Source organism: Heterodontus francisci, chromosome 12 (genome assembly GCF_036365525.1).
Source record: "Heterodontus francisci isolate sHetFra1 chromosome 12, sHetFra1.hap1, whole genome shotgun sequence".
Classification (NCBI taxonomy): Eukaryota; Metazoa; Chordata; class Chondrichthyes; order Heterodontiformes; family Heterodontidae; genus Heterodontus; species Heterodontus francisci.
The window spans coordinates 78,108,139-78,120,353 of NC_090382.1; positions in this window are offsets into that span (position 1 = coordinate 78,108,139).

Sequence of the window (12,215 nt, forward strand, 5' to 3'; positions counted from 1 at the left end):
AAAGGACAAGTTTTACAAGTAAGTCAAAGATCAATAACTGCAACGTGCATCGTTTACTATTCAGTTTGAGGGCAGATCACCTGAGTGGCCAATGTCATTTGAAAGTTGTCTGTATCATATAATTACATCACGTTACAAGTGCACATTTGCTAACAGGGAAGAGATTTGGCTTGGGCATAAATTGATTAGTCTGAAATACAGTCTTACAGATAGTGACTAAACATTTTGTAATTGAATAATAATTGCAGTAACAACCACTCACCTTTTTTGCAGAAAATAGTTTTGTTCATAATGATTTTATCAGAGCTGAATCGGAATCAACTGTGATAGACTATGACATCGTGAATTTAAGAGAATCGCTTTATTGGAGGAACTGAAGGGCACTCTTTATATGTAATTCTATTTATATAATTTTATCACGAGCTTTAGTGAGCAAATGACATTTTATCCATGAGAGATTCTTTTGTTTCTGTATTTTCGAATCGAGGACCTAGTTTAACAGCCTGCCAAGATGTATAAACTAGTCTTGGCTACCTACCGTTAATCTTTCTGTCCCTTCCTGTCCCACTCTGCTTTTCTGTTTTACATGACTCTTCTAAAGTACTCTGCTCCATCCTATAAAATTCTCCTGATTTGGAGATCACTGCCCTTTTGTTGGCTTCCCTGTCTTCAGACACATATTACAAGCAGGTGGAGTAGTTGCACAAACATTGACAACAGCAGTGTGAGAAAAGGTCCGTCTTCCTATTGCTGATTTTTCTACTGCCTCACCTCAATAACCACAATAATAATCCTCTCTTTGAGTTTTATGGTTTATTGGATGAATTTGCACTCCTCACACAGTGTGAATCCACAGAGGCCATCCAATAAGGTCCATCTACCACCCTGTGACATGATGTAGCTAGCTCTATTCTGTCAACAAAAGTAATTTGCATTGGCATTGCATACTGTTTTGCTTGCTAGCTAGCTAATACAGTTGTGCTGCTCTCAATTGATGTTTGTATGCTTAGCTACTTTATAGGGAGACCTGTGATTTAAATAGGACTGTGTTTTGATGGCATTACATTGGCAGTACACTTTATTTACAGATTTATGCCCCCATATCCGTAGTGCAACATGTCGGTGCCTATCCCTGGGTGCGAGTTAGCAAACGGGAAGCAGAGTTTTGCATGACCTCAAGTTCATGGAGCGTAAAATGTGGGAGGCCAGCCAAGAGTGCATTGGAATAGTCATGTTTAGAGATAACAAAGGCATGAATGAGGGTTTCAGCAGCAGATGAGCTGAGACAGGGCGAAGTTGGACAATGTTACCAAAATGGAAATAAGCCGTCTTGGTGATGGCATGAATAAGCTCATCTCAGGATCAAATATGTTACCAAGGTTGCAAGCAAACTGGTTTAATCTCATACTGTTGCCAGGGAGAGGGATGGAGTCAGTAGTTGGGGACTGAAGTTTGGAGTGGAGACCAAAAACAATGCTTGAGTCTTCCTAATATTTAATAGGAGGAATTTTTGCTCATCCAGGACACAGGGAGCATCAGGTCCAATTTAAAGGGTGAGCAGCAGCTGTTGCTGTGGCTGTCATTCATCTCAATGATGGAAGGAGGAGCTGAGCAGAGGGCAATGGGTAGGGAGGACCCCCATGCCAGAGCTGCCTGTTTTTCTGATGCCTCACTAAAGCTGCTGGAGATGGTAACAGCATGGAGACATATCCTTTTCCCTGCCAGCAGCATGAGAAAACCTGCAAGGTTCATCAAAAAGGCATGGCTAGGGGTGGCTCATGAGGTCAGGAGCACAGGAATGGTGAAGAGGAACTGAGTCTAGTGCAGTAAATGTTTCCATAACCTGCTTAGGGCTGGAAAGGTGAGTCCAAAGGTTGACCGAGATGGCATGACTCCTGGTCAGCAGTCATCAGAATGCAAAAGCAAGGGGCATACTAAGGGCACATTGGAGAGATATGTGCTCAGCAGCATTGATGACCCATAAGCATAGTTCATAGCCCTAGTGCTATTGGCAGTAGGCTACAGTGAGGACTGCAACATCTTACATGAATGAAAAGTTGTATGTGGTGAGGGGCAGAGGCATTGCCTTAAGGCATCTTTCTTCATCTTGCAGGCCAAACAGGAGAACACCAGGAAGAGCAAGAGGGCACATTTGAATGGTGGGATTCCCCAGCTTGCGTCACTGTCACATTTTGAGGATCTAGTCAGAGTAGGAAGACACCATGAATTTGGAGATGGAGAAACAGGAGTCCAACTTAGACAAGATGAAACGATCTCAACATCTCCAGATTCAAGAGATGCATGGTAATCCTCCCTGTGCAGCAATCTGTCAATGCATAAGCTGTCATTTCATTATTTTTAGCAGCAGAAGCAACTGTTGATAGTTCTGAATTCTCATGACCAGCTTCTCTTATGTCTTCCACAGGGCCAGCTAAAGAGAGGGAGGAATTGATACAATGCCAACACATTCTGGAGGAGTCAGAGAAGGAAGATACATTGGAGCCTGCACCGTCACATCTTTTTGCGCACCCTCTACCATTGCAGCACCTCAGTGGCTCCTCACGCCATATTAGAAATGGTGGCAGAGGGTGAAGCACATATCACCTCAGAACAAACAGAGTCTTCAGTGGCCAGTCCCCCTTGGAGGTCCCAAAACAGACAGTTGTACCTGGAGAACCAGCGTGAGATGTGTGCCCACATGTCAGAGTTACCTAAGGCACTGCAGAGTCACTGGTTGAGAATGGAAGCGTCCATTCATCTCATATGCTCCACAATGTCTTAACGTTTTGAGCACATGAGCTCCTTCCTTGAGAGAATGGCCAACCTCTTGGAGAGCCAACCCTCAGAGTGGATGCAGGAACTGCGCACTGACATGCACAGAATGTATGCCACAGTCTGTAGCATTGATTGGTCAGTGGTGCAAATGACACAAAGAAGCATGCTGTGGATGCCTGCCATGCCCCAGCTGGTGGTTCCGTCTAGCAATCAATGGTGCCATGAAAGGGCTGAGGAGGTGGCAGATGGTGATGAGGGAGCCACCCCTCATGAGGCTCCATCATCATCACCTGCCTCCATGGCCTCTCCTACTTACAAAGCATCTGTAGAGTTATGCCCTGTGACAGAGGCTACCTCTGCAGTGATGCCAGTGCAGCAGCCCTTGGATGTATTTCCCCCACATACCCCCACCTCCCAGCACATACACGCTGAAGCTGACTGTCATGGGCATCTCTGTCCCAAGCAGCCACTAGCAAGAAGTCTGCCTACACCTCATCCTCAGAGGGAGTACCTTGTAGGAGTGTCTGTAAGCAGAGGCCACTGTGTCAGTGATGCCACTTTGTGGGTCACTTGGGTGTTTCTATTGTAAATGATATTAAACTCTTATGCAATATAGCACTAGGCATGTTGTTGCACTAAGGCAGGCTTACATGTTTCCATCTCATCGTGGTGAAAAGCAGAAGAATGGAAAATAAGGGTTAGCAAAGCAAAGGAGTGCATTGAGGAAGAGTGTGTCAGATGGAGACTCTGGAGCCTTGCGGTGTTTGAGCCATTGGAAGACTGCTGACCTTTGCTCTTATGGATGCTTGCTCTCACTCAGATGAAGGAGTATCTCCTCTCCAAATGTCCTGCAGACTGAGTATCGCTCAGGTGAAACATGCTTGTACTAGAGTGGCCCTAGCGTCCCTGCCAAATGAGCAGTCTGCCACCTGAGGCTATCGCGGTGACATCCCTGCAAACCATGAGACTGTTCTCCAGTTCTCCTTCCACTTCCTCTTCAACCTCATCTTCCTCCTTTTCTTTTTCTCCTCTGAGGAGCTGTGCCATTCTTGCACTTCCCCCTCTTCAAGGTTGACATCTCTCTGATGGGCCATGTTATGGAAAGTGCAGCAGACCATCACAATGCATAAAACCCTTGAGGGAGTATACTGGAAAGCACCCGAACAGTGAAAGAACCTGAACCTCATCTTCAGAAGGCTGATGGCCTGCTCAGTGATGACCCTCGTGCTCAGATGGCATCGGTAGTACTATCTCTCAGCCTCTGTGGCAGGGTAGTACACCAGAATCAGGGTAGATGCAAGAAGGATGTTTTCCCTGGCTGGGCGGTCTAGAACCAGGGGACACAGTCTCAGAATAAGAGGAAGGCCATTTAGGACTGAGATAATGAGGAACATCTTCACTTAGAGGGTGGTGAATCTTTGGAATTCTCTGCCCCAGAGTGCTGTAGAGGCTCGGTCATTGAGTATGTTCAAGACTGAGATCGAAAGATTTCTACATATTAAAAACATCAAGGGATGCAGGGATATTGCAGGAAAATGGTGTTGAAGTAGAAGATCAGCCATAATCTCATTGAATGGCGGAGCAGGCTCGAAGGGCTGAATGGCCTACTCCTGCTCCTATTTGTTATGTTCTAATGTTGTTATGTTCATCAGCCATATTTTCAAGGGATAAGCCTTATCTGCTAACAACCATCCACGGATTTCCGATGGCTCCATGAAGAGCTGCACCACCTACAATTGGCAGAGGGTGAAGACATCATGACAACTTCCAGGATAGCATGCACACACCTGCATGAAGCACTTGTTTTGGTCCCAGATCAGCTGAGCATTTAGGGAGTGGGATATTTTCCTGTTGGAGGAATCTCCCTAGCTGATCAGTCAGTGGCTTGATGGTCGTGTAGATGCAATCGATGATCCCCTGCGCCTGAGGGAATCCAACGAGAGAGCCAAATCCCACTGAACCTGAGTGCCGCTACCCACCTTGAATTCAATGTGATCCCTGCCCTCTCAAACAGATCATCTGTTACCTTCATGATGCAATGATGCGCTGCTGCCTGCGAGATGCCACTAATGTCTGCTGTCACTCCTTGGAAGAAAACGGTTGCAAAAAAGTGCAAGGCCACTGTGACTTTTATAGCCACAAGAAGGCCACAGCGACGGTTCCTGCAAACCCTTGTTGACCCTCAACAAGGGCACATGGGTCAGTAATCATCTGCCTGGACAGACGCAGTTTTCTGTGGCACTAACATGCCGACATATCCGGGTAGCTTCTCCCTTATCAGTAGAGCATCTGCTAAGGGTATTGCCTTTGTTGCCTTCCTGCCCCTCATTCCTTACACCTGCATCCCTGTTGCTCAGGGGTCTGCCTCTGCTCCTGCAGATGGTGCTCCTCATCACTAGTCAACCCAGTCTCGGAGTAGATTAATCCCATTTCCTGTTATGTCCTTCCTGCCTTTCAATAGTAATGTGGAGTCTTCCTGAGCCCTCTCTCATGAACACGCGAGGCCTGTATGCAGAAGTGCTATGCAAGGCAAATTCATTGCTGTTCAGTGAGGTTCAAATTCCTGGGTTCAGATATTGAAGTTGCAATCAATTCTGGCCAGTAAGTTTCATCACCTTCAATTGTCTCTACATTCGTTCTGCCTCATTCATGCTCTGTGCTTCACTGACTCATAGAATTACATAGATTATACAGCACAGAAACAGGCCATTCAGCCTAACTAGTTTGTACTGATGTTGAAACTCCACAAAAATCTCCTCCCATTCTATCTCACTCACGAACAGATTTTCTCCCCCTTCCCAAGAGTAAATATCTCCTTGATGATGCATGGCAATGTAGGAATGGTTGTCACTGGGTGCTGTGCAATGTTAGGTTGAAACTGTCTAGTTGGCTCACGATCTCTTCCTCTCGAGCACGTACAGGAAAGAAAGTAAGACTTTACATTTATATAGAATTTTTCATATCTGCAGGAGATCCAAAAATGCTTCACAGCCAATGAAGTACTTTTGAAATGTAGTCACTGTTGTAATGTAAGGAAACGTGCCAGCCAGCAAGTCCCACAAAAAGCAATGAGATAATTGACCAAATAATCTGTTTTAAGAATGTAGATTGAGAGATAAATGTTGGTCAAGATTCCTCCATATTTTTCTTTGAATAGTGTCATGGGATTTTTTTATGTTTACCTGAGAAGACAGATGGAGCCTTAGTTTACCAACTCATGCAAAAGACAAGACCTCTTACAGTGAAGTACTCTCTCGACCTGGTTTAATGTGCTTATTTCTCTAGAGTGGGGCTTCAATCTATGACCTTCTGGCTCAGGCAAAAGGACTACCAATGAGCTCTCAAACTTCTGTTATACCAATAATATTAATTTTTTTGCATTATTCATCATCTGACTTTCTCAAATAAGAATTTCGATGTACCATTGCTTTGTGGGATGTTTTGTATGAATAAGAACAGAGTAGAGACTGCCAGAACTCATTTGACAAAATGCCCTTATATGCTGATTTTTAATGCCACAAATTTGATTCGATTCAAACCCAGGACCAGCCAACCTTTATTTTAAGAAAAATATAAATTTGGAGCAGAAATAGCATTTTGATTTGTGAAAATATACAAAACTCTGAGAAATGTCACTAATTCATGGGAACAGCACAGATTACCTTTGCAGGAATCCTACATAAGTTTAAATGTTGTGGTGACTGAACTGCACAAAATCACACAAAGGCATAGGTGACTCACGAAAGACTTTTGCAGGATTGCCAGAATTACTCAACAGACGTTGGTTCATAATGGAAATTTCACAGCAATGTATTGCATTTTACACAGGATAGTTTGCAGTTACAGTTGGTGTCATATGCAGTGCTTCAAACTATTCAGTCATGTAACTCCCGATTTCCTGACCCACATGATTTTGACATTGGCTTATTCATTTTAAATGGGTTACTGTAGTGCTAAAATAACACCAAACACTTTTTAAATTCTGTACCTGCGCAGGGGATTTTTTTTTTGTTTCCTATGAAGCCAGTACAAATTTAGCAAACAAAATAACTCATGTACATTTTATTGGACATATACTGGGAAGGGCAAAAGAAAACAGCAAGCTTATATTTCAGCTCCTCCACATCATGTACACGCTTCTTTTTTATTCATTCCTGGGATATGGGCGTTACTGGCCAAGCCGGCATTTGATACCCATCCCTAATTGCCCTTGAGAAGGTGGTGGTGAGCTGCCTTCTTGAACCTCTGCAGTCCATGTGGGGTAGGTACACCCACAGTGCTGTTAGGAAGGGAGTTCCAGGATTTTGACCCAGCGACAGTGAAGGAACGGTGATATAGTTCCAAGACCAGATGGTGTGTGACTTGGAGGGGAACTTGCAGGTGATGGTATTCCCATGCATCTGCTGCCCTTGTCCTTCGAGGTGGTCGAAGTGGCGGATTTGGAAGGTACTAAGGAACCTTGGTGCGTTGCTACAGTGCATCTTATAGATGGTACACACTGCTGCCACTGTGCGTCAGTGGTGGAGTAAGTGAATGTTTGCGGATGGGATGTCAATCAAGCGGGCTGCTTTGTCCTGGATGGTGTCGAGCCTCTTGAGTGTTGTTGGAGCTGCACCCATCCAGTCAAGTGGAGAGTATTCCATCGCACTCCTGATTTGTGCCTTGTAGATTGTGGACAGGCTTTGGGGAGACAGGAGGTGAGTTACTTGCTGCAGGATTCCTAGCCTCTGACCTGTTTTTGTAGCCATAGTATTTATATAGCTACTCCAGTTCAATTTCTAGTCAATGGTAGCCCCCAAGATGTTGATAGTGGGGGATAAAGCGATCGTAATGCCATTGAATATCAAGGCGAGATGGTTAGATTCTCTCTTGTTGGAGATGGTTATTGCCTGGCACTTGTGTGGCGCGAATGTTACTTGCCACTTATCAGCCCAAGCCTGGATATTCTCCAGGTCTTGCTGCATTTCTACATGAACTGCTTCAGTATCTGAGGAGTCACGAATGGTGCTGAACATTGTGCACTCATCAGCAAGCATCCCAACTTCTGACCTTATGATTGAAGGCAGGTCATTAATGAAGCAGTTGAAGATGATTGGGCCTAGGGCACTACCCTGAGGAACTCCTGGAGCTGAGATGATTGACCTCCAACAACCACAACCATCTTGCGTTAGGTATGACTCCAACCAGCAGAGAGTTTTCCCCCTGATTTCCATTGACTCCAGTTTTGCAAGGCTCCTTGATGCCATACTCGGTCAAATGCTGCCTTGATGTCAAGGGCAGTCACTCTCACCTCACCTCTTGAGTTCAGCTACTTTGTCCATGTTTGTACCAAAGCTGTAATGAGATCAGGAGCTGAGTGGCCCTGGCAAAACCCAAACTGAGTGTCAATGAGCAGGTTATTGCTAAGCAAGTGCAACTTGATAGCACTGACAACAACACCTTCCATCACTTTACTGTTGATTGAGAGTAGACTGATGGGGTGGTAATTGGCCGGGTTGGACTTGTCCTGCTTTTTGTGTACAGGACATACCTGGGCAATTTTCCACATTGCCAGCTAGATGCCAGTGTTGTAGCTATATTGGAACAGCTTGACTCGGGGCACAGCAAGTTCTGGAGCACAGGTCTTCAGTACTATTGCTGGAATGTTGTCAGGGTCCATAGCTTTTGCAGTACCCAGTGCCTTCAGTTGTTTCTTGATATCATTTGGAGTGAATCGAATTGGCTGAAGTCTGGCATCTATGATGCTGGGGACCTCAGGAGGAGGCCGAGATGAATCATCAGCTCGGCACTTCTGGCTATAGCTTGTTGCAAATGCTTCAGCCTTATCTTTTGCACTGTTGTGTTGGGCTCCCCCATCATTGAGGATGGGGATATTGGTGGCGCCCATCTCCTCCAGTTAGTTGTTTCATTGTCCACCACCATTCACGACTGGATGTGGCAGGACTGCAGAGCTTAGATCTGATCTGTTGGTTATGGGATCGCTTAGTTCTGTCTATCGCATGCTGCTTATGCTGTTTGACATGCATGTAGTCCTGGGTTGTAGCTTCACCAGGTTGACACCTCATTTTGAGGTATACCTGGTGCTGCTCCTGGCATGCCCTCCTGCACTCTTCATTGAACCAGGGTTGGTCTCCTGGCTTGATGGTAATGGTAGAGTGGAGGATCTGCTGGGCTATGAGGTTACAGATTGTGGTTGAGTACAATTCTGCTGCTGCTGATGGCCCACAGCGCCTCATGGATGTCCGGTTTTGCATTGCTAGGTCTGCTCGAAATCTATCCCATTTAGCCTGGTGGTGGTGCCACACAACACGATGGCTGGTATCCTCAATGTGAAGACGGGACTTTGTCTCCACAAGGACAGTGCAGTGTTCACTCCTACCAGTACTGTCATGGACATATGCATCTGCAGCAGGCAGATTGGTGAGGACGAGGTCAAGTATATTTTTCCCTGTCGGTTCCCTCATCACCTGCCCCAGACCCAGTCTAGCAGTTATGTCCTTTAGGACTTGGCAGTCAGTAGTGGTGCTACTGAGCCAGTCTTAGTGATGGACATTGAAGTCCCCTTCCCAGAGTACATTCTGCGCCCTTGTCACCCTCACTGCTGCCTCCAAGTGGTGTTCAACATGGAGCAGTACTGATTCATCAGCTGAGGAGGAAGTACGTTCACAAAACATAAACCAATATGTTTGTAGCAAATACATTTTAGGTACATGCTTTAATTTTCAATAAAACAAGTATAGAAGAAATAGTTCTTTGACTCTTTCATGATGGACAGTTCACAGGCATGCAATTAAATAGTGTACTGATATCACGTGTGGCACAGTTTCCCTTACACCCTGTCGACTCAATAATGACTCACACACCCAAATTGTGGCTGGATGAATAAACCTGTCCAAGGCACTGGAAAGGCTAAACCCTTACTGGTGATGATAATAGGGAATGAATGTCTGATACGTTCATACTGCATTCATCTATCTGCACGATTGAGATGGATTAATGGTTGCCTTAAATTAGCAGATGCGAAATGTCATACAAGTGTGTCTGGCTGTCATCCACTATTGTCAGCAACAGTAATTTCTATCCTTAAGATGTGCTGTAAAGGACACTTTGGCCCTGAAGTTGCTTGCTTTCTTCTGCACTTATGCTATGATTTTGCTGTTCTTGTTTAAAATGATTAAGGATTTTAGAACATGTGAATGCCACCCTCATTGCCCTCTAAGAGCAGAAGTTGCTTCTATATTGTTCTTCAGCCACCAGCTCCCACAGCGCAGGTCTCCTTGCAGCCGACAGTCACATCAATATAAACTTGCTAGATTTTATAGACCAGTGACAAAAAAGATCCATTTTCATTAAGTCTTAGAGGCTATCACCATCCTTGCTGGGGCTCTTGTAGTGGCAGTAGCTCATTTCCATTGCAACAGCATGATATTGCCCTTATAGTGGTGTCATGAGGCAACACCACAGTGTCACCTTTCTACAAATAGACACTACCCAAAATGTCCCAGCCGTCTGCACATAGGTTGAATACTGGGGTACTACAATGCAATGTGTTTACCCGAAAATCAGCTACAGATCACAGAACTAAATGTAGAGAAACAGTGCAGGTATTCACTCTTCCAAGATTTATAATTCAATGTAGAAATAGCTAAAATGGAATGCCCAGTTGGACTTTTAATCCACTACTTAATTTTTGTAGACTTTATTGTCCCTGGTGTCAGGAGCCTGGTTCAAATGATTGCGTTACACATTTTCTAATAAATCCAGCATTCACCTACCATACAATGACCTATTCTTCAGCTGTTCTGATTCAATCAGGATCACCAAAGCTATGGGAAATGTTTGGTTCTTATACAAATATATATATTAAATGGGAATGCAGAAACATCAAAATAAGTTTTTGCCCCATTATGTGAAAATGAAGGGGACAATTTTTGGCTGCAAATTCATGCTCTAAATCTTACAGTACAAATCCAACACAAATCAGGACACATGCTCTGGCAAGTACTGCAGGGCACTTCCAGAGCAGTCAAGGCAGCAGACCCAATGCTTCAACACTGCAATTGTCTGCTCTGTGATGTGGCAACATGGCTCTCATTGTATACATGTTGGCCATATGCAGTTGGGCTGCAGACTGGGGTCATGAACCAGGTGTAAAGCCTTTGTCGCAGAGCAGCCACTCTTTGGTTTGAAGTGGTGACTGAAGGACTGTGGGAACAGCAGACTGCTGCACAATGAAAGCATCGCAACTGCTGCCAGCGGACATTTACCTGCATGATGAGCCGAGTGTTGTCGCACACCAACTGCGCAATCAGCAAGTGGTAACCTTTGCAGTTGCAGTGCATCTGAGCATTGAGATCTTGCATCTGCACAGTCACATGTGTGCAGCCGATGGCACCATGCACCATGGGGTAGCCTGCTATCCTGGCAAAGCCACATGCATGCTTCATCTGCTTTTCATAAAGAACATGATGAACTCCCCTGTCTTGGCATAAAAAGCGTCTGTCACCTCTCATGCAGCAGTGGATGACGAACTGGGGGATGTTACTAATGCCACCTACTGCAACCTGGAAGGATCCCAACACAAAGAAATTCATGGCCATGATCAACTTCACAGCCACTGACAGCACCATCCTTGCCCTACTCTGAGGCTGCAAGTCCAGTTGCAAAAGGCGGTCGAGTCAGCGTGTCTTTTTAACACAGCACCCATTTAGCACCTGTTTTCATGCTTTGGCCAAACTAACCCTCAAAATATTTGTACTGAAGGCAATGTAAGTATTCTAGACACATCTTTTGTTTCTTTTCTTTTCCACCCCCTTTTGCCTTGCACCATCATCCCTTTGTCATTGAATCCCTCCTGCCTTCCACCCTATCACAGAACTTTCCCTTTGTTCTTTCCAACTCTCCCCTACTTTCCCTGCCTCTGAACTTTCTTAAAACCGATAACATCTCTAACTTTTTCCAATTCTGGTGAAAGATTATCGATCTAAAATGTTAACTCTGTTTCTCTCTCCACTGATGCTGCCTGACCTGCTGAATATTTCCAGCATTTTCTGTTTTTAATTCAGATTTGCAGCATCAGCAGTTTTCTTTTGTAGCAATGTCAGCATGATAATTTTCAGATAATTTCATTCTCATTGTTCAATTCACTTTAATTAAATTTAAAATGTTCTAGCATTGTGCCCTTAAGTTCTACATATAAATGGCTATTTGTTGCGCAATAATGTTCTTCTCATGTTAGTGGACTCAAACTCAGAATTCACAATCATTGTTATTTTGCTTTACCCTTTTATTATTAGACAACTTGGTGGCTCTTTACATTTATATGTTCTCATAATCCCACTTGTCATGTTTTTGGCTAGAAGCTAGGCACTTTGAAGAACCAATTTGACCCCTATCATTATTTGTTTTTCTTACAGCTATACTTATCATTGGCCATCCTT